The 19999-nt window shown below is 42.3% G+C and overlaps 1 protein-coding gene across 1 annotated transcript in view; it reads left to right on the forward strand.

Moving 5' to 3' along the window:
• The window catches only part of znf469 (zinc finger protein 469), a 215847-nt gene that overhangs the window by 173317 nt on the left and 22531 nt on the right, over positions 1 to 19999 (forward strand). Inside the window, exon 6 of the mRNA XM_086298266.1 lies at positions 2079 to 2292. The gene's annotated coding sequence lies outside the window, so the exon portion shown is untranslated. The remainder of the gene's footprint in view (positions 1 to 2078; positions 2293 to 19999) is intronic.

A 19999-nucleotide genomic window follows, 5' to 3' on the forward strand; every position in this document is an offset into this window, starting at 1 on the left:
GCATGACCACTTTGTGCTATTTTTATCAATTTACCATCTTTAGGGTAATGACCATACCTGATTATATTGCAGACAGTAAACAAACAGCAGCTTTCAGATGTTGGATTAGTCTTTTCTTTATCACCAAAGCCTCCGATTAAAGACATAAAACACCACAGAAAGGCTGTCCATGTCACTGGTTTTGGAGGATTAGTGTTTCTTAGCAATGAAGTACACAGAAATGACTTTGTCTCTTCTTTCTCTGTCATTGCTCTACCAAACCATTTTCAGCTGTCTCAATCCCCAGTCTCGTGTCTGAGTTTTCACAGCCTACAATGAAGGCAGCCCATAACTTTAAGTACTGTTTTGTGGACCTGTGTAAATTTGACACCATTATGCCACTGAGAGGGTCTGTGTAGGTGTTAATGTTAGCATGGGAGATTGCCAGAGATCTGTATAATGCCTGCTTACCTCATCATGTGCTGCCAAAAAGTTCTCCTTTACTCTTACATTATGCTGACATTTTGGTCCTTCTGCTCTGCTCCAAGATCTCTGGCTGTCTTTTTTGTTGTTGTTGTTGCGGTATTCATATTTGTCCCAGCTGCTCTTTTGCTTATCCCTCTTCCTGTTCCTGTTCAAGGAGCTAGCACTGTATCTTAGAGCGCTGTCCTCTTATTTAAACTTAATGCCTTCTTTTTCTGCAAAGGTAAATCAAACTGAGGCCAACAGATTTGCCAGTAGTGGTGGATGTAGAGATGTCCTGTGATGATGTCTTTTTTAAAAAAAAAAAAAAATTTTTAGCATCAATGTTTAACTTTCATGCTATGATCTTGAAGTTGGCATGCAGCAGCTGAACTTCCACAGAAACCTAACTAGAAGTGATTTAAAGTATAATGTGTTTTTTTGTTTCTGAAGTCTCTATTACCAGTTGACTTGAACCTTAATTTTAACCTTAATTTGTTTTAGTGTACTTTTCTTTCACTTTACAGCCCCCTTTTTCTGCCACTGCCCAGTTTAAACTGGCAGACTTGGCAGAGCAAGGTTTGTGTGTGGTGGCACTGGGGGCAGGGCGCAGAGCTTGCCTGGGCTGACTGTACCCAGCCCCTCATAATTACGGACAGTAAACAGCTAGTGCTTTTAGGTCTGATTTTCCCTGTCTCATGGGGAGAGAGTTCACTTTGGCATGAGAAAAAAAGGCAAAGAGGATGAAAAAAGGGGAAAAGACATTCTGAAGGTGGACAAAAAACGTCATCCTTATTCTTGGTGATGAATATGGAAGCAGTTTGCAAAGAGTTATAAACACACAGACAGTCATTGTGCCCACCCCCAGAACTTAACACACACACACACACAGTCATAGTCCTTCCTGAGCAGCAGTCGTTTGATGTGATCTTATAGTAAGTCTTAATTAAAACTTCCAACACCCCCTGGTTAAGTATGTGTTTGGTCTTTTTCCTTCACTCCCTGAAACTGTCAAACTGATCACCTATTTTATGTCTCTCTCTGTGTCTGTGTTTTTCTTTCCGTCTGCCTGCCTGTCTATGTCCTTCCCCTGTCTCTTTCCACTATTTCTAAAGCGAAGCCCTTCTGTCCTACACCCAATACTTGGTCTAAATTTACTTTTGGTCTTCCTTCTTTTCTTTCTTCATTTTAATTTCCTAGACATTTAACGCAGTCACTGGCAAACTCTCACACTTTATTTCTCCCTATTGCATTTTGAGGTTTCACTGGCAGAAGTTGAACTGATTTTGCGACATTATATTTCATTCATAAGGTCCAAACTAAGCAAATAACTCTCTGTGTATTCAAATGATTTGCTGTATGACATCTCTGTTTCTCCATCTTCTTCCTCATTGCTCTTTTTCTCTGTCCGTGCACTGCACGGCACTAGCAGGCGGTGGGACTGGAGGTTTTCTTTGGCAGCCTGCTCCCCCTCTCTTGGCTGAGACAGGGCCTGTGCTACTGGCTGGGAGTGTGGAAGGGAAGCAGGGAGGTAGTGAAGGCAGAGGGGAGGGAGAGAATGGGCTTGGGAGGAGAGAGGCTGGAGGGGTAGAGGCGTGGTCTCAGCTGGTAATGAAGTCTTCTCTTTTCATCCTCAGAAGGCAGAGTGGGAGCGAACGGGCCCGGGGTCTGCGCAGCTCCACAGCCTTCTCTGCCTCTAAAGTGTGCTGAGCGCTGCTCCGCTCTGCGCTGCCTGTGCCTGTCTCAGTTCCCGTCTGCCACAGCTGAGAGATACAAAGATACCAAGACTGAAAGAGACCGCTACAAACATGAAGCTTTTCCTTGCATCGGCTCCACAGCGCTACTCTTGAGGTAAGACTTCCTTCTTTATGTGCTGCTCCTGACCGTGCCTTGCTATGTGCTCTGCTTTACTGTCCGTCAGTCTCTGTTGATTGTTGTGGTGGGGGCTGGGAGGTGGGGGTGTAAGGGGGCCTGTCCAGGTTAAGTCACTCCCACTTTCATCATGCATGTGTACGTGTGTGCACGTGTTTGCCCATACAGTATGACCAGTTGTGGGTAGCTGTGTTTTGGCTCATGTGAGATTGCACCTCTGAATATGCAGCATGTGTGTGTTTGTGACTTTGCACAAATGAATGCAGTCAGCGTCAGCAGTGAAAGGTTTATGTTAATGGTGACAAATAGGTTGTAGCCATGCAAAGACTGTGGCTGAGGCACACATGAAGGAAACAGGATGAAGTGGCAGGCATTATTAGAAAAAAAAAACTTTGGAAAAGTAAGGTGAAAGTGACTATTCTGTAAGAATGTTTTGGTTTTTTAAAAATTGCTTTGTTTGTCAGATGAACTTAATATCACTCTTTTTACTGCCCTTCTGGGCTAGTGTTAATGTAATATAGAGCCATAAAGTCATTTTAAATGAGCTGCTAAATGGTGTGGTGTTACTGCACCTGAGTGTTTGGCCACATGTGGATATTTATTTATTTGCACTGTTCATTGCTGTTGAATGCAAAAGGCTAGTGGGGCCCATCTCTGTAAATAAAAAGGACAGCAGGCACTCATCTGCAGCCCAGTGACACCAGGCTTTGAAGTGATTTCAGTGGATCTGTCCTCCTCCCCGCTGGGCATTTCAGATCCGGCCTGCAACTCTCTTACTTTCATCTGCATTCCCTTGGAAATCCATCCATCTGTATTCTTTCACACACCTCCTTCCTGATCCCATTCACCCCATGAGTTCTTGCACCCTGAAACCCCTCTGCGAGGCCTTCACCTCCTATCAACACCTCCTGTATTTTCATAGACAGTATTCCTACTGTTTTTATTCTCCATCTCATCTGACGAGCTTCCAGGGAACGGGTCTTTCCGATACCTCTCCCAGAAAAAAAAAAAAAAAGCTAAGTGACTTTCCATTAGTTTTTGCTAGGCCATGAGAATTATGGTTTCCCAAATGAATGGTGTACAGGAGCCTAGCTTAATTGAAAAAACACAAGCATGGTCTGCCATGAGGAGACGGTCCTTGTGTCACTGTTGAACTGTGCGAATGTACTTTCCAGAGCTGGTGAGAAAGAGAGAGAAAATACAAAAAAAGAGCACGAGGAGTACAGACAGAAGGCTGGGGCAAACAGATTTATTAAATAATAGTGTGGAGAATGAAAAGAACTGATTGAAAACATTGGTGGTGTTACACAATGCCGATCAAGCAGCAAATAAGGATGAATCAGCAGAGGGCATCAAATTATATAAAAATTCTTCTAAAGAGAGCCAGAAGAGGAAAAAACAGTACAGCGTGAGTGAACTTCCAGTTTGGCTTCAGAAAGGATAGTTTGGATAAAGTGAGATTTTAGTGGCAAAAAATGACATAAGACGCCCATGTTGAGGCAGTTTGCTAGCACTTTAGCCCCAAGGACAACAATAGAACACAATAGAACTGCACAGTTCTGCAAGTTTGACTTGTAAAGCACTCCAACACACACTATCAATATCTGCCTTGCCTCCTGCATTCTCTCCATCTTATTTCTCTTCTTCCCTTCCACTCCCCCACTCCCTTCACTGTGTTTGTGTGAGATACTTGTGAAGCAGCCCCATATTGTGATGATTGAGGCCCTGTCATTGATTCAGATGGCACATTTGTCAGACACATGTTTGCCAGCAACTGCTGTTGCTAGGGTGCGCGGCGCTGCTGTGGAAAGCATCTCTTGTTGACTTCCTCACTGGGTGGTTCATGTGTTTGTCAGGTCACCGTAACCCCTGACACCATCACCACCTCCTGCTTTTCGTACTGCCTGTTAATGTAACTCTAGACTCCCAAAGAGATTACCGCCACACTCATGCATCACTGCTGACATAAGGAAACATAAAAGATCAACATTTGCAACTGCAAGAGGATAACAAAAAGTATTTGTTGTAAGAATCGTCCACAAGAATCCTCTGATGAAAACACATGCAGGCAGCCTTCACTGGAGAATGTGTAAAAAAAAAAAAAATATAACCCCAGGACTTAATACTGATTTACTACTCCAGAGGTGGCACACACATATTATTTGTGATAAGTGCACTTTTTTTCAATTTATCCTCACTGACGTGTCTAAGGGGCATGACAATGGTTTAAAGGTTGGTTTATTATCAGCTCAGCAGGTACGTAATACAGTGGAGAATATTCCAATATTCCATTAATTTTTATGTTGAGTGATGTCATCATGACTTTCTGACTTCTCTGGCTCAGTGCTGGCAGGACTGAGAAGACTTTCATTATAATTTGGTAGTGAAAGGTGAACGGTGACTTCAGTGCTCATGTCTGCTCTGTCCTTCCTCCGTGGGATTAGAATAGAAATATAGAATAGAAATATCCCGTATTGTCAGTAACTGGGGAAATTCAAGTGTTCCCGCAGCAAAGTGACAGGCAGATGGAGCATGGAGATAAAAAAAAAAAACAATTTACAGCATAATAAAAAAAATAATGTGCAGTTATTAAGTTATTAAAAATGTAAAAGATTATTAAAAACAGAAAATGGAAAAACTGTGCAAATAACAGTGGTGTTATTTTTGCCAAAGTTCTTCTGTTTCCTTCCACCTGCACTGGGTCGAGAGGGCATCCGAAAGCAGCGCTGGCCTTCATGATGAGCTTCTCTAAACGCTTTCTCTCAGCTGTAGATAAGCTACTGTTCCAACAGACAACATCATAGAAGATGGCTGACATCACCACAGAGTGAAAAAAGGTCTTCAGAAGCCCCCCCCTCCAAAAGATCTCCTCAGCAGTCTGCTCTGACCCTTCCTGTAAAGAGCATCAGTGTTGTGACTCCATTTATTCTTCAGGTGAACATCCGTGTACTTATAAGAGTCTGCTCTCTTAATGTCAGTTCCCTGGATGTTCACTGGTGTCGGTGTGGTGGGTCTGCACCTGCGGAAATCCTACACCAGCTCCTTGGTTTCCCACATTGATCAGAAGATGGTCACGCTGGCACCAGTCCACACAGTCTGTATTCTGAGTCATCCTCACCTGTTATGAGGCCAGCTATACCAGAGCTATCAGTGAGGTAGTCCACTAACCACTGGGACAGCTCCAGCTTCTACCTCAGAAGTCCAGGCTGGATGGTGTTCAAAGCACTGGAGATCCTTACAGTGCTTCCAGGCTTCTCCAGCTGGGTCAGAGTTCGGTGCAGGACGTAGATGGTGGCATCATCCACCCCGATTCTAGGCTGGTAAGCAAACTACACCAGATCCAATGAAGACTGAAGGAGGAGGCAAATATGTTTGAGGACCAGTCTCTTGAGGGTCTTAATCAGACGTGAGATCAGTGCTACCAGCCTGTGGCTGCTGAGGTCCTCCGGATGCGTGGTCTTTGGTACTGGTACCATATAGGATGTCTTTCACAGCTGTGGTACTTTCCCCAGCTTCAGGCTCATGTTGAACATGATGCCAAACAGTTGGTCAGCGCGGCACCTCAGGAGCTTGGAGCTGATTCCACTTGGACCTTCAGCCTTTTGCATCTTGATCTCTCGCAGCTCGTTCCTCACCTGAAGTGTTGAAAGGGACAGGATGGTGTTGGAGGAAGGGGGGCGTGGGATGGAGTCTTTTGAAGCAGAGGTGGTGGATGATGGCTGAGGGCTAAGAAGTCATGGGAAGAAAAGCTGGCACTGGTTGAAGATAGGGTGTTTGCAGCAGAGATGATGGGGCTGGGGGAGAGCCTTCATTTCAGGGTTGATCCAGGGCTTGTTGTTGGAGAAACACTGTACCTTCAAAAGGGGCAGAGTGTCATCCGCACAGAAGTTAATGTAGTCAGTGATTATGGATTATGGTGCAAAGGTATTGGGGAAAAAATAAGTTCTCCAAAACTTCTCCATACATGAAAAATCTAAGTCTGTGTTAAACTGAACTGACCCTCATGTTGAGGATTATCACTGGTGATGAAAGCTGAACCTCACACTATGACCCTTAAGACCAAACAACACTCTTGACTTCGTGGAGTCCAGTTCTTCAGAAAGCACATCATGTGAGGAATGTGAACAAGAGCATGGTTATCGTTTTTTGTTTGTGTTTCTTTCTCTCTTTTTTTATTTTGAGATTGTCAGGGTTGTGCACCGCAGATGAACACAGTGTCAATCTGCCAGACTTGATTTATGCACTAACGTCCTACAGAGTAAGGGAACATTTAGCACATGTGAAAATGCTGGTAAAAATCGCAACGTTTTTTGGAACTACCACCACAATCTTTGCTTATCTCCTATCTTTTCTTTTTACCAAATTTGCGTTGGGGCGAGTTTGTCAGGTCTTGACACAGTGGAGATTCAGCATGAATCCCAAACAAACACAAAGTGGTCAGAACAGTATCAGCAGGATGACTGGAAGCAGTGTATGACTGCACAAGGAGACAACCTTGAAGGGTGTAGATTTGATTGGAATTCTTTGTAAATAATGTATTTTGAGGACATAATGAGTTTATTTTGTGACCATAATCTGTGCGTTATTTACTGTTGTCAAGGACAAAATCCAGATTTTTCTCAGCACTAATTTTTAGATGTTGACTAGTTTCTACTTGCTTAAATATTCCATTTACCTTTATCTTATTCTCACTGGTGAATGATCAAAGAAACACAGTCTTAGTAAACGAGTATTTCTTTAATTATTACTGACTACACCCATAATAATTTTCAACCATAACTGGAATTACCATACTGTTATATTTTGAATTCCCTCCCTCCATCTTTTACTGGACACTGTTGCCTCCTGAGTGTGAGCAGAAACCATCTACAGTTGGCGAAAACATAAGAGAAATGATGCGCTTGGTAATACCTTAAAGGAAAGAGCTTTGAATTCATGATAAATTATTGCTTTCATCACAGACTTCTCATGGTGCTCCCAGTCATTAAAACTCAAAAAACCTCAAAGTTAGATGAGAGTATTTTTAAATTTCTTGGCCCATATAATTTTCAGCTAAATTTGAATATATAATTGAAGAGATGGCCTCATGATTAAAAATTGTTATGTGTTTGTCGGCTGATCGCTAACATCAATAGAGACCAGTGTGATTTAAGACACTGGCACTATAAACAGCAGACTTCATATTACAAAAATATTGTGCAGTAATTTTTACTTTTATTGTTCCTTTTCCAGCATCCTTTGTACCGCTCTCAGTTTATTTATTCCATTGTGTAAGTTGTGCAGTAAGTGACATGAATATTATCAGGACACTCTTAGAATTGAACTTCTTGACCTCATTCACCTCATATCCTTTCCTCAGCTTGCTTGCTTTCACTGTAACTCTCAAACTTTTCAGTCAGGCATTACTGGCTTTCCTTTAAAGAGTCTTTATAATGAAGTACTTCATTTAGTAATTAGCTCATTTATGCGACCCACTGTCAGGTGCCTTCTCCAGCTGGTGGCGCTCTTACTGGCGAACTAGTCTGTCCGTGCCTAGAATCAGGCCTGTAAATAGGATTTGGAGGCAGATGCTTTATAAATTGCAGTGCAGATGTAAAACACATGACTTTGGGGAGCAGCGAGTCCCTCAGGTTCTATCATTTTGTCTCTTTCTCCTACCTACTTCTACTCCTCTTATTCTTTGATTTCTCTGTCCTCTCATTCAACTACTGCACATCCGCCATATTTTCCATCTTATTGTATGTCTGTATTTATCAGATCACACCTTCATTCTGAAGGTCTCCTTAACCTCCTACGCAAATCCAAGTTAATATATAGATATGCAATGTGTTCTAAAGTGTGCATGTGTCCGTGTGTTACGGTGCGCATTTTATGCATTCTTGACTGTAAGTCCAAATTTCTGTGTCAGACTGTAGGTGGTGTACTGTGGGTCTGCTGACAAATAACCTCTGGATCAGCCGTCATGTGTTTATTAGACACTCTATCCAACAGGCAGAAAATTGGCCTGAATTTTTGCCTTGCACCTCTGCTCTTCTGCTGCGTGAAGGCAGACCCAGCAGCTCTGATTGCTTCTGACACTGACAACAAGACCTAGCTTCCTGAGAAGACTTTCTGCAGAGCTCCTCTTGTATCTGCACAGAAAAGTCAAAGGTGATCAAATCAAATAAGATGTTTTTTCTCTAACGCTTGCCAGAACTTAGAGGTCAGACAGCGAGTTACGTATGGATTGGCAGGTTTATGTTTACTTTCAGTGTGCTGAAATATGTCTTTATCCCATTTTTTTTAACCCTGACATTTGAACCTGCTGCATCATTCCTTTGTGAGTGAAGGGCAGATGCATCATTTGTAAATTATGCTATAGTTACCTTGGCCTGCAGCTTGATAACTTCAGGATCACTTTCCCTTTTCAACCCCTCTCCGCTACATTCCTGCTGGTCTCTGCTTACTTCTACGTTTCGCTCCAGATGTGGCATTGTTTGGACACATTTGTTTTGGGCTGGGGCCGGTAGACCTGCTCACAGTCTGATGTCATGCTCTATTTAAAGGGAAAGCCATGAGAACTGGGTGGAACGCTGTGGTTTCACTTCAAAGCTTCTTTCTTGGACTACTGATGACTGTCATCCGTGGCACAGCAATCTGTGTCATGGACAGATGACCACATTCATTTTAACTGTTGACAGATATGTGATTTTAAAAAGGCTTATAGAGGAGGCAGGATTTTGCACAAAAATCAGGAAGTTTAACTTTTACCTCATGGCCTATGAGTTTTACTGAAGTTTTCTCAGTTTCACAGTTCTTTAAAATAACCTGCCACTCCTACAAAGAAACAATACAGGGTCTTATTTAAAGATTAGGCTCAGGCTGTTTATGGTATAACTGAGAGAAACCTGATACTATAGTTGGATGAGATGAAAGGATGATGCCCTCAATTGAACCAACAAACATGACAGGTTTTTATGGGTCAGGGGAGTCACATGCTGCTTAAACTTTCATGCCTCTCTAATTAGCTCTGTCAGTCAATGAACCTGGCACCTCATGCCATTAAAGAATGGGATAATGAATCCTGTCTGTCTCTCAGTGTGTGTGTGTGTGTGTGTGTGTGTGTGTGTGTGTGTGTGTGTGTGTGTGTGTGTGTGTGTGTGTGTGTGTGTATAGGGTATTCTGTACCACATTAAATATGAAATATCTCACAGTGTTCCAGCTATATGGGGGTTAGGATAAGGGCATCTTTTCCTCGATGACTGAGCTTATTGTGTCTCTTATTTAAACTGTGAGCATAGTGGAAAGCCGCTTTACTGTCAGATTCCCCATGGGAGCTCTGCCTTCAGCACTATTTGGCCTTCAAACACATATATATTTGCCAGGTCCTCTCTAGTGTTTCTGCTTCAAAGAGCCAAAAGTTCTAACCCTGCTAAATATTTCCGGTTCAAACGGGCATCTTTGCTAGATGTTTATCCCTCTCTGTCCTTTCTCCTTTCTCTGTGGTATTTGCTTAAGGAGTTCACAGTGGCCTTACAGGAGTTGAAATCTGAAATGACTGAGGTGAAGTGCTATTAGGCAATTTAGTAATGCTCACACACATACTTCCAGAAAAAGGGAAAGTAGCAGTGAGATAATATTGTCATCACACAGGCTCTCTTTGAATTTGCATCAGTTTGGGATGCCCACATCCTGACAATGCTTAAGTGTTGTATTCACACACTCAGGCACAAATATTTAAAAGGTTAGGTTAGAAGGTGACACAGCCTGCTGAATGTTTTTAAATGCATTATTGCCCATTTGTGCATTGTGTTTTATTCCCAGATTGTTTAAAGAGAAAGATGCTGGCAACGGAAAGTGAGTTTTCCCACTTTTGCAGCGTACATATAATTCAACAGTTGTATTTTCAGAGTAGTTATATATAAATGCAGATGTTTTTGACACCGAAATGTGTTTCTCTGTGGGTCTCGCTCCCTTTCGGCTTAAAGTTCACTACAGTGCATTGCCACTGTGGTCAGCATCAAAGGCCTGGATATAGACATGTTTACACACTTTCATGCACAGACACGCAAACAGACCTTTGGATCATTTATATTTACTTACATATGAGAACATAAACAATAAAGATGAAATCAGGAAAACTCTTCAGCTCATGCATCCTTTCCAAAAGCACACTCACAAAGTCACACGCTCACACACACTCACACACACACAAACAGTCTGCCTGGCTGCGGTCCAGTGCTGCGCCCAGTGTTTCCTCCAAACACAGAGGCCAGATATTACACATAATGAATGGATAACAGTTCAACCCTGGGGTCATGAGGTCAAGCATCTAAATGATCAGTGCTTCCGCTCCAGATTCTGTTTATGACTATGTGTATACACACCATACAGCCTGTCAGACAATTATATACACCCCACACCCAGCGTCAAGCTCAGACAGCTGGCACAGCCAAACATTCACCGTCTGTTTTAGGGAGGGGGGGGGGTGTTTGTGTGGGGGTGCGTGGAATTACTCATGTTATCAGGACATAAATCTGTTTACCCACCACTTGCAAGAGTCCATAACATAAATCAGAACAGAATGAAGGACTGGGTTTACGGTTTGGTTAAACTTAGGTTTAGTTTCAAGTTAGAGTTAGAGTAAGGCAAGTAGTGATTATGGTGAGAGTTAGGGAAAGTTTCCAAAAAAATGAATGAATGCAATATCTTCTTGTGCAATAGATACACAAGAATCTGTGTGCCCGTTTGTGAACTCATTCAACTTATTAATCTGCTACTAACACAAAGATTAAAAAGAAGGCTAAGGCTGCGAGGAAATTCTGTTAGTGCTGGAAAAAAAGTCTTCTTCATCTTAGTCAGAGACAGTCTTTATTGCTGCCCTTGACTCACATTTGTCCCATTTTCTTTCACATATTAGTCTATCCTAGTGTGCTGCACATTGCAGGAAACACAGATAATGAATCTCAGTGTATACCGTGATAATGTGGGGAAAAGATGTAATTTGTTCACACATGCTCACTTTTCAAGGATGATAAACTCACATTTTAGAGGGCTAAAGCAGGTGTTTGGGTGGGACAAATGGGAGGTACTGATGGATAAGGTGACAGGGTGGAGTAATAACAAACTTCAGTATAAATTAGAGTTAAACATTGTCATTTGATGGGAGTGTCAGACTGGTTGAAACATAGTTTCATTTTCATCCTTCTTTTTTTTATTTACTTGTGTTTCTATCCCAGATTCCCACAGTCCTTTTTACATTTGAAAAAGTTGGACATCTAAAGAGAACAAATTAGTTCATTGATGTAACTGGATTACTCTTCGCCTGCGGACAGTGTTATTTCATAAATAAATGTTTCACTGATCTTTGAAACAGGAAATTATCCAGTGGGAAAAGTCCAGTCCATGAAAGCAGCTTTGCATCCTTTCACAGCGGTTTTATTTCATGTAGCATCTTTTGCTCTGTACCCGTTTGGAAGTAGGGACAAAATCTTCATCATCACCGCTCATTGACTCAGCCCGTGTGTATGTACATATCCATTTGTTTGGATTTGTTTATCTTCTTCCGTCTGTGTTGTATATATGCAGCCATGTATACGTACACCTACACATGTTTTTGTTCAAATGCCCTTTTGTGGTATGTCATGCCTATCTGTGGGTTATAACTCTGCATTAGAAAGTTGATGCCTGACTCTTCAGCCTCAGCACCATAGTGTATATCTCATTTCCGTGTTCGCATGCAGCCTTAAACTGCCGAGGAGAAAAAAAGGGGTTTGTTATGTGAACCATGTGTGGCTACCGATGCACATCTGAAAGGCACATCTGAAAGGCAGCAGGGAACTCAAAAAGTGTGGCTACATCTGCCAACTTATTTTACTCTGTATCTGATGTCAGACATGAGACTGTCAGTCTGTGAGATGCTATCAGCTCCGAGGCATCCAGCGAGGCCTAAAATGACCATTGATACCAGAGATAGGTATGATTTTGGTCTGTGTAAGTCCTCTAAGCCCTCTTGGCTGAAACAAAAACTGTGATGTACATCATTTCTTACTACAAAGTCACATTTTGCTCCATGGGGTTTTGAGGAATAACTTTCAAAAGCTTCCATCTTTATCCAGATTTAGCGAGTGGGAATAACTGCTTCCTGTAAGACACGGTGGGATTATGAGTAAATGCAACAGACACACAAAGTGTCCTGTGGAGGAAAATGTATTAACAGACTTAATGGTGAGATTGCAATGTCAGGTTTGAGTTTGTTGTGTCAGTAGTTACAGGGAGGCTTTGTTGATATCATATGTAAGATGTGGAGCAGATCATCAGCTTTCTTCTTTACCTTACATACCTTATGCCTCTCAGCTTAAATCTCAGTGATGTTAGAATGAGCGTTGCTTTTATTTCCAGAGCTTAAACACATCTAAGGATCTGTCTGTATCTGCACCTTGGAGAGGGGCTAAGGTATCCCCTATACTGTCTTACAGCACTACTACTATCTTCTTCAATGTTCCTACTTTTGAACTAATCTCTCTCTGGCTTCTTCCACCCCTGCCACTCTATGTGTCCTGGTTCTAGACACAAACTAAGACCTACAGTCTCTGGTCCTCCAGAGAAAGTTACAGATGTTGTTGGGAAAACCACCTCAGTCCACCTCTTCTAAATCCTCATGGCTCTGTTAGATGCTACAGTGCCACTGTTGTCTAAGCCCCTCCTACAATTTGAATGACAGACTCATAGGCGAGCAGAGCAGAGGTATTACTATCAGGTTTCCCTCTAACTACAGCAAAGACTGAGTCTGAGCCTGCTCTGCCACAGGGATCTTATATTCCCAGAGGCACTCACGTGCCTTCTGCTTATGAAATTACACGCTTGGCCTTAGCTATTCTATTTCACAGAAGAAATTCACTTTTATTGCTGACATTTTGTTTTCCGTGACTTTACTAGAGAATGAAAGAGATGAAAAGAAGGATAAGAAGAAGTGGGGGTGGTAGTGTTTAAGAAAAGCCAACATCTATTTCCATTGGGGAGCTGCTTTGCTTAGTTGAACCGCATGGTTTGGATAAGAGTAGATATTCCGCATAAATATTTTTACGTGTGATTGACAATTAGCCCAAATGTGCTCATAGTTCAGCTCACGATGCTTGAGAAAAAGCCATTTGAAGTACTTTGATGTAGCTCAACACTCTGTGATCATTTTCTCTTTTGGTTCGTCTTTATTACTTTCCCTCCTCATTTCCAATCTTCCTTTACATCAGGTAGATAACACCCTTTGCTCTTTTTTAAGCTCTGTTGTGAGAATATCAGAAACGTTCAGAAAGTTTCAGGTGGAGAAAGCACGTACACAAAAAGAGCTCCAAACACAGCGTTCAGTTAGAAACTTTTAATCTCTGTTTATCTAGGCTGTTGATTTATAACTGAGTTCCCAGGATTTATTGGTCAAGCTGTGATCCAGAGGATTATAAACCCTTCAACAGAACTGCTCTCTGTTAGTTATTATTCAATATCTAACACAGAGCTTCAAGTCATGATGGACCTTGAGTGAATTTTAATGAAAGATTTCCTGCTTGGTCCCTGCCAGGCCGACTAACACGCAATATCACCCGCTCCTTAAGAACTCATTTCTTCAAATTAAGGGTGAGGGAAAGGCTGCACTTCTAAAAACAGAATATTTTCAAAGGAATGAGGCCACTTTCAGGAAAGTTACAGGAGCTGTATCCGACTTTAGACCTCGGTATGGGTCAGTGAGTGTAGGAGCAGTAAAACCCAGAAGGCCGTGTCTCCCCCTTTTACTTCACCAGCTCAGGCCAGAGATGAGGTGATCCACACGGTTGATATGTGTGTGTATGTGTTTGCGACAGGAGGAAAAAGTCAGACTCTGGTCTCGGTCCAAGACAGGAAAACGCTGAAGTAAGCTCGCCCGTCACCTCCCAAACTCCACTGGCCTAATTATTCCTAATGCAGTTGTGTGATTTATTCTTTTAGCACCCTTTTAACAGGGTGTAGATGTGTGTGTGTCTAATGTGGTAGTCTCGCTGAAAAAAGGTCATGTGAGGACAACTGCTCTAAGGATGCAATGATGTATCAGATGTGTGTTTTTTGACAGATTTTCTTTCCTGCCATTGCTTGATTTGTGTCAGGAGCTGAGACTCACCCACTTTATGCTGTACAGACTGTTCAGAACAGCCCCCACAGAGAGCAGAGGAAAGAGTTCAGTCTGACGAATGATGTCAGTGTTTGGAGAGGATGAGTGTGATGGTGGGTGGGTGGGTGGGGGGGGGGGGGGGGGGGGGTTACATGGGTCTGGGAAAATAAGAGTTTGTGTGGGGGAGGTAACATGAGATCCCCCACAGAGATGCTAAACTCCTTTACAGACTGAAAGAGAGAGAAGAGGACTCTTTACAAGGATGAAGAAAAACGTTCCCCTTTTAATCTGTTTGCAATCTAAAAATAACCTCCCCTCTCTGTCTACTGCCCACTGGGGCAGGCTTGTTAAAGTGTCTGTCTCCGAAGGGAAAGAGTCAAGTGCTACAGAGGACCAAACAAAAAAGAAGCTAGTAAAAGGGATGAGAAAAGAGGGAGGGGTTAAAATGGAAAATGGAGCAAAAGTAGGAGGGCAGAGGCAAGGTAACAGCAAAAATATGCAAAGAAGGAAGAGTGCTGGGAAAGATTTAGGACAGATGGATCCTCGAGAGAGTGAGAAAAGGTTCATGAAGCTTTAAAGACTGCTAAGTGGATCATCAGATTTCTACCTTGTCAACTGTTCCTTCTCACCACGCCAGTCAGCTAGCCAGACTGAGTGTAAAGCAGTTACACACCAACAGTATGTGGCCCCAAGGTTTTTTTGACTGTTGGTGCAGCAGTAAAAGCACCTAATGCTTGGAAATGTGAAATAACAGAAAAACTTTTCCTTGGCCCAATGGCATGGCACTTCTCTAAGGGGTTCACTGCACATGCGCTGAATCGCACATTCCAGATAGTCACCCATTCTTCAAATGCTTCCCTAGTTTTCAGTCTGACTCACAACTTTCTACTATACCAGTGTGGCCAGCCACCCAGCCTGATGTGTCATCCCCATCTGTTACTGTTCTTTTTCCCCTGACTTCCAGGAAAATGAATGGAACAGGACAGTATTTGTTTTCAGTGGGATTTGGTAATTTGTACCAACAACGTATTAGAAGAAATGAACAAAGAGGGACAGAAGTTCTAAAAATGCAAGACACTGTCTCAAGGACATGCTGAGCTTCTCTCGGAAACTAAAACAATCTCTGAAAGGTGGAAAAGAGACTCAAAGAATGTGGAGAAAAGTCTACTTGGTGGATTCTTCAAATTGCGACTCTGCTATACTCAGAGGCTCCTTCTTTCTGACCTGCACTACAGAGCTGGCTCTCAACTTGCTCACCTCTAACATTCCACCTTAAACAGCGGCAGATAAAAGCATCTCGTCATCTCTTCTCTGACCTCAGTTCCCTTTCATTTTATAATCACACTCACACTGTGGTTAGCAGAAATATTATTCAGATACTCTCAGATGACATAAAGAGCAGACTGTTGCCTGCCAAGTACACAACTGATATGCTACAATTACACATCGTAGCTGATAAACAACATATGGACGCTTTACTTTCAGACAAGATCACACAAAAATACTAAAGCTACATACCTTATCAGTGGTGCCTTTTTTACCACTGCGATGTCATTTTCCCATTTAATTCAGGGGGAACTAACCTCCCTGCTACCATTACTTTTTCCTTTTTTAACAATGGAACATCAGCTGGGCGTCTGTGGAGAGATTGCAACACTGAGGTTATTCTAGTCTGCTGGAGCTGCAGCAGTCTGGCAGAAATATCTGAGCCCCTGACCAAACCAGCTAAACACCATTCATAAATTCCTCCAAGATTGCAGCCAAGAGCCTAAGACCTGACGATGTGTGGACTGCCTGACCTGCTATTTGCTCTCTCTGCTGGTTTGAAGCAGACTACCTTGCCATAGAAAGAAAGGTATTCTAATGTTAGATAAGAGCATATCCTCAGACGCATTTTCTGTCTTCTGCTAGTTTTCCCTATCCTTCAAAACATAACAGCAGTGATTTGCGTATTTGTTTTTTGAGGTCAGTAGAAGCTTTTAACATTTCAAATCCTCTCAAAACTTTACGAGCCTATATTTCATTTTAATTTTCCTGTCCTCGGTCTGCATGCGCGATAGCAAGGTGGATAAGAGATGAAAAATCACCAATCACATGAGACTATCTTCATTTGTTATTCTTTCCTGGAAGTGTTGCAAATGGTACTCCTCCACATAGTTTTCAGTACATGAACTCTGAAAGTGTCTTTCTGTAAAAACAAAAAAGAAGTTAAGGTACGCATTTTGCAGTAGATAAAAAAAGGACATGAAAGGGGCTTCCTTGTATTTATGTTATGTTTGAGATGGTTGTGAATCACAGTTAAGCAGATAATTCTAATGTAACTCTCTATCCTCAGTAAGTGGATAATAAGAAAGCAGGATCAAAGTCATCTTCTGTAATCACAGTTTACATTTGAACAACTCTTATTTATTTAGCATTTGTAGATATTTTAATATTTACACTTGATAAATTATTGCTCCTATTTTTGACTAAATCTTTGACCAAAATCTGGGTGTGTTGTAGTGGCGAAAGGTCCTCACATGGCCCCTAAAGACCCAGTAGCCCTAGATTAATGGCTTTCCTGCTACCCAAGAGATGAAGACTGTGCCAAAACAAATGGTTGGGCACGCGATGTTGGCATGACAAATTGAAGTGAGGTCAAAAGGGCAAAAGACAGACCACAGCCCAGACCGACAGTTTTTCTAGTGGGGCTGCAATGAGACCATAATGCTAAGCTGAGAGGTCACCAGCGCAGGGTTACAGGTTGTAGCTTGTCCCTGTCTCAGCCTTTTAATGGACTGTGACAGGGCTTCCGATCCCAGCAGCCTGGCCAAATGTTATATTCATCAGAGCAGCTCCTGGGTGCAGCACTAGCACTTTTCATGGATACGGAGTTTGACACATAAATTAGAGCGTGCTATCCTTACCTCAGCTTGTGCAACCAGAAAGGTATTCATCTGATGTGCATCATTCTGGAAGCGAAGACAAAAAGAAGTTGGCAAACTGTGCTGTAATGCTCACAGTAGTCATTTCACTTGAGTTATTTATTGTAAGTTTATAAGATGTCAGAAATGTGAAATGCTGTTGTAGTATGCAGTCAACCATATAAACAGCAAAAGAAATAAACACCAGTTCTGAGTTAAAACAAACGTCATCTCTCACTTTAAGGTATGTTACTTCCTTAAGTGAGCTCATTTCAGATTTTGGAGACCATTCTTAGCACCGGCGCAGGCGTTTGTCCACGATTGTTCAGTGTTTACTTAATGTTTTCCAAGTGTTGATTTGGTGACAGTCTGATATGGGATTGTGGTTTCAACTCTTGCGTTTTGAAGTAAATTGGCTAAATCAAAGTAGAAAAACATAGGCTGTAAATCATTACTCGTTCACTGATAAAAATGTTTTTTTGACATGCACGGAGCATTATGTTCACACATAACTCAGGATGTGAATGCTCACATATGGCTGAAGGTCAAGAGGGGATTGTTGGTGTTTGGGTGACTGTGAGAACCTTAGTCTTGAATACTCTGGGTTTCTTATAGTTCTTTGTGACCAAAGAGTTAAGCATTCAAGCAGATCTAGTTGTGCAGCAGCTGTAAAAATAGGAAGGAGAGGCAAAGTATAATTCATGAGATAGCGGGCACGACTACTGCGGCTTGCATATACTATTTTGCTTCTGGTAGAAGAAAAATTACCCACAGCAATTCTTGTAGATGAATTAATTCAATATTATTCATTATGTCCAAAGCCCAGATAAAATAGCACTACTGGCCAGAGGATGACATTTGTGTACTTCTGTTTAGAGTGAACCTTCCCTTAAGCTGTGTGTCTGGAAATAAAATGTTTTCATCATGAATAATCCCCTTTTAGAAATTTTGATAGTGGCATTGTGTACAAGAGTAAGTATATTCTCCATGCTACCCAAGGGTATTGTAAGTCTCACTTTCACTTTTAGCCATTTGAGGCCCCATAATCTGTCAGATTTGGAATAAGTCACACTCACTGTACTCACCTATATTAAAACCTGAGAACATATAACAACGATTTTATGTAAGCCCTCTATTAATTGCTAAGACATGGGCTGAGAAAAATATTCTTAGGTACACAGAATATTCTCTGGTTTGCTCTTTGGCTTGCTCGGCCGCCAGCGTTCCACACAGGTATGTCAGACAGGTGGGGTATGGTTGATGCACAGAAGCTGCTTTCTCTATCTCAGCCTCCTGCACTGGTCTCCAGTGAGCCCGAGCACATTTGATGGGAACAAAGTGAGTGCTGCCAGGTGCTTTGGCCTCCTTTTCAGCACTGGAAACGCATTGGGGAGTATACAAAAACATTTAGTGTGGTTTCAGTTGATTAAGTTTGTTGATCAGCAGGAGATTAATCGTGTAAAAACTGGTTTATTTCTTCATCATACACTCCTATGCTTCAGTGAGAGCTCAGCCAGAAATACCAATGTTTTTAATAGGCTCTAAGCGTACTATCTCATCTGTGAAGATGTTGAGCAATTGAGCACAATCTTCGAGTCAGTGGTGATGTTGTGCAGGATCTCTGCAGAGACCCTGCAGTGATCCTGCTGAATCAGTGGGCATATAGCCTTAGGATCACTGTGGCATCCAGCACAGAAAGATCAATACTGATGTTGTGTGGTGTAGAGACAGCAGGGACTGGATCAGTGCTGGTTCTGTTCCAGCCAGCATGGGTCAGTGCTGCACACTCTCTGTGGTGGAGTTGTGGATGTATGAATGGCTTCTTGCAGTGGCTGTACAGAACGTCATTCTTCTCACCCTCATCTGAGGCTGACATCCGAGGGGGAAGCCCAGGAAGCCGGCAAGTTAAATGTTTTTCTGTCCCCCTGGTAGGAATGGACGTATCGGGTGCTGTTTTAATGTGTGTAAAGTATAAACACACGGCAGTGTCCAACGACCCAAGGTAAAAACGACAAGGACATTAGAGAAAACAGACTGTGTCTCAGCAATATGCAGGGGGGAAACCAAAAACATTAATGCTGGGTTTGTTTGTCCTAAGAGTTACTTGCCCACTTTGCCATTTCCCCAAGAATCTTAAATAGCCTTACCTTATTGGCCCTCATAGGGTTGTGTAAATATTCCAACTCAGGTGAAGACTACTATTCCCAAGTTCCTGTTCTCTCCACTGCTGCCAGGTCTAGATGGGACAAAGTACGCATTCCTGGAATAGCAGCACGACTCCAGTAACCAAACTGATTTGCTCCCCCTAGCCTCAGACAGAGATTTATTTATTTATGTATTTGTTTATTTTACCCTCCACCTTTAACTGTGACTGCCGGGATTCCCTTGCAGTGACTCAATTATAAGGCTCATTAACCATTAAACCATTATATAACCTTTTTTCTATGTTCAAATACATCATTTTGTCAATGAACCCGTGCTGCTTACTTTACCTTCTGACGTAAGTGGATACATGTCAGAGAGACAGACACCATACAAAGGCTTAACACCAGCGTGTTTCACCTCACCAGTCTCGGGGCAGCACTGGCACAGCTTGTCTGTCAAGCCCCAGTGAAAAAAGGGAATGAGCAGTTGGTTTATCTCAATGCCTCTGAGAGGGCAATATTTG

Source organism: Aulonocara sp. 'chitande type north' Nkhata Bay, linkage group LG7 (assembly GCF_057382095.1).
Source record: "Aulonocara sp. 'chitande type north' Nkhata Bay isolate Kocher_YH1m ecotype deep benthic linkage group LG7, A_spYH_male_GT1.1, whole genome shotgun sequence".
NCBI lineage: Eukaryota > Metazoa > Chordata > Actinopteri > Cichliformes > Cichlidae > Aulonocara > Aulonocara sp. 'chitande type north' Nkhata Bay.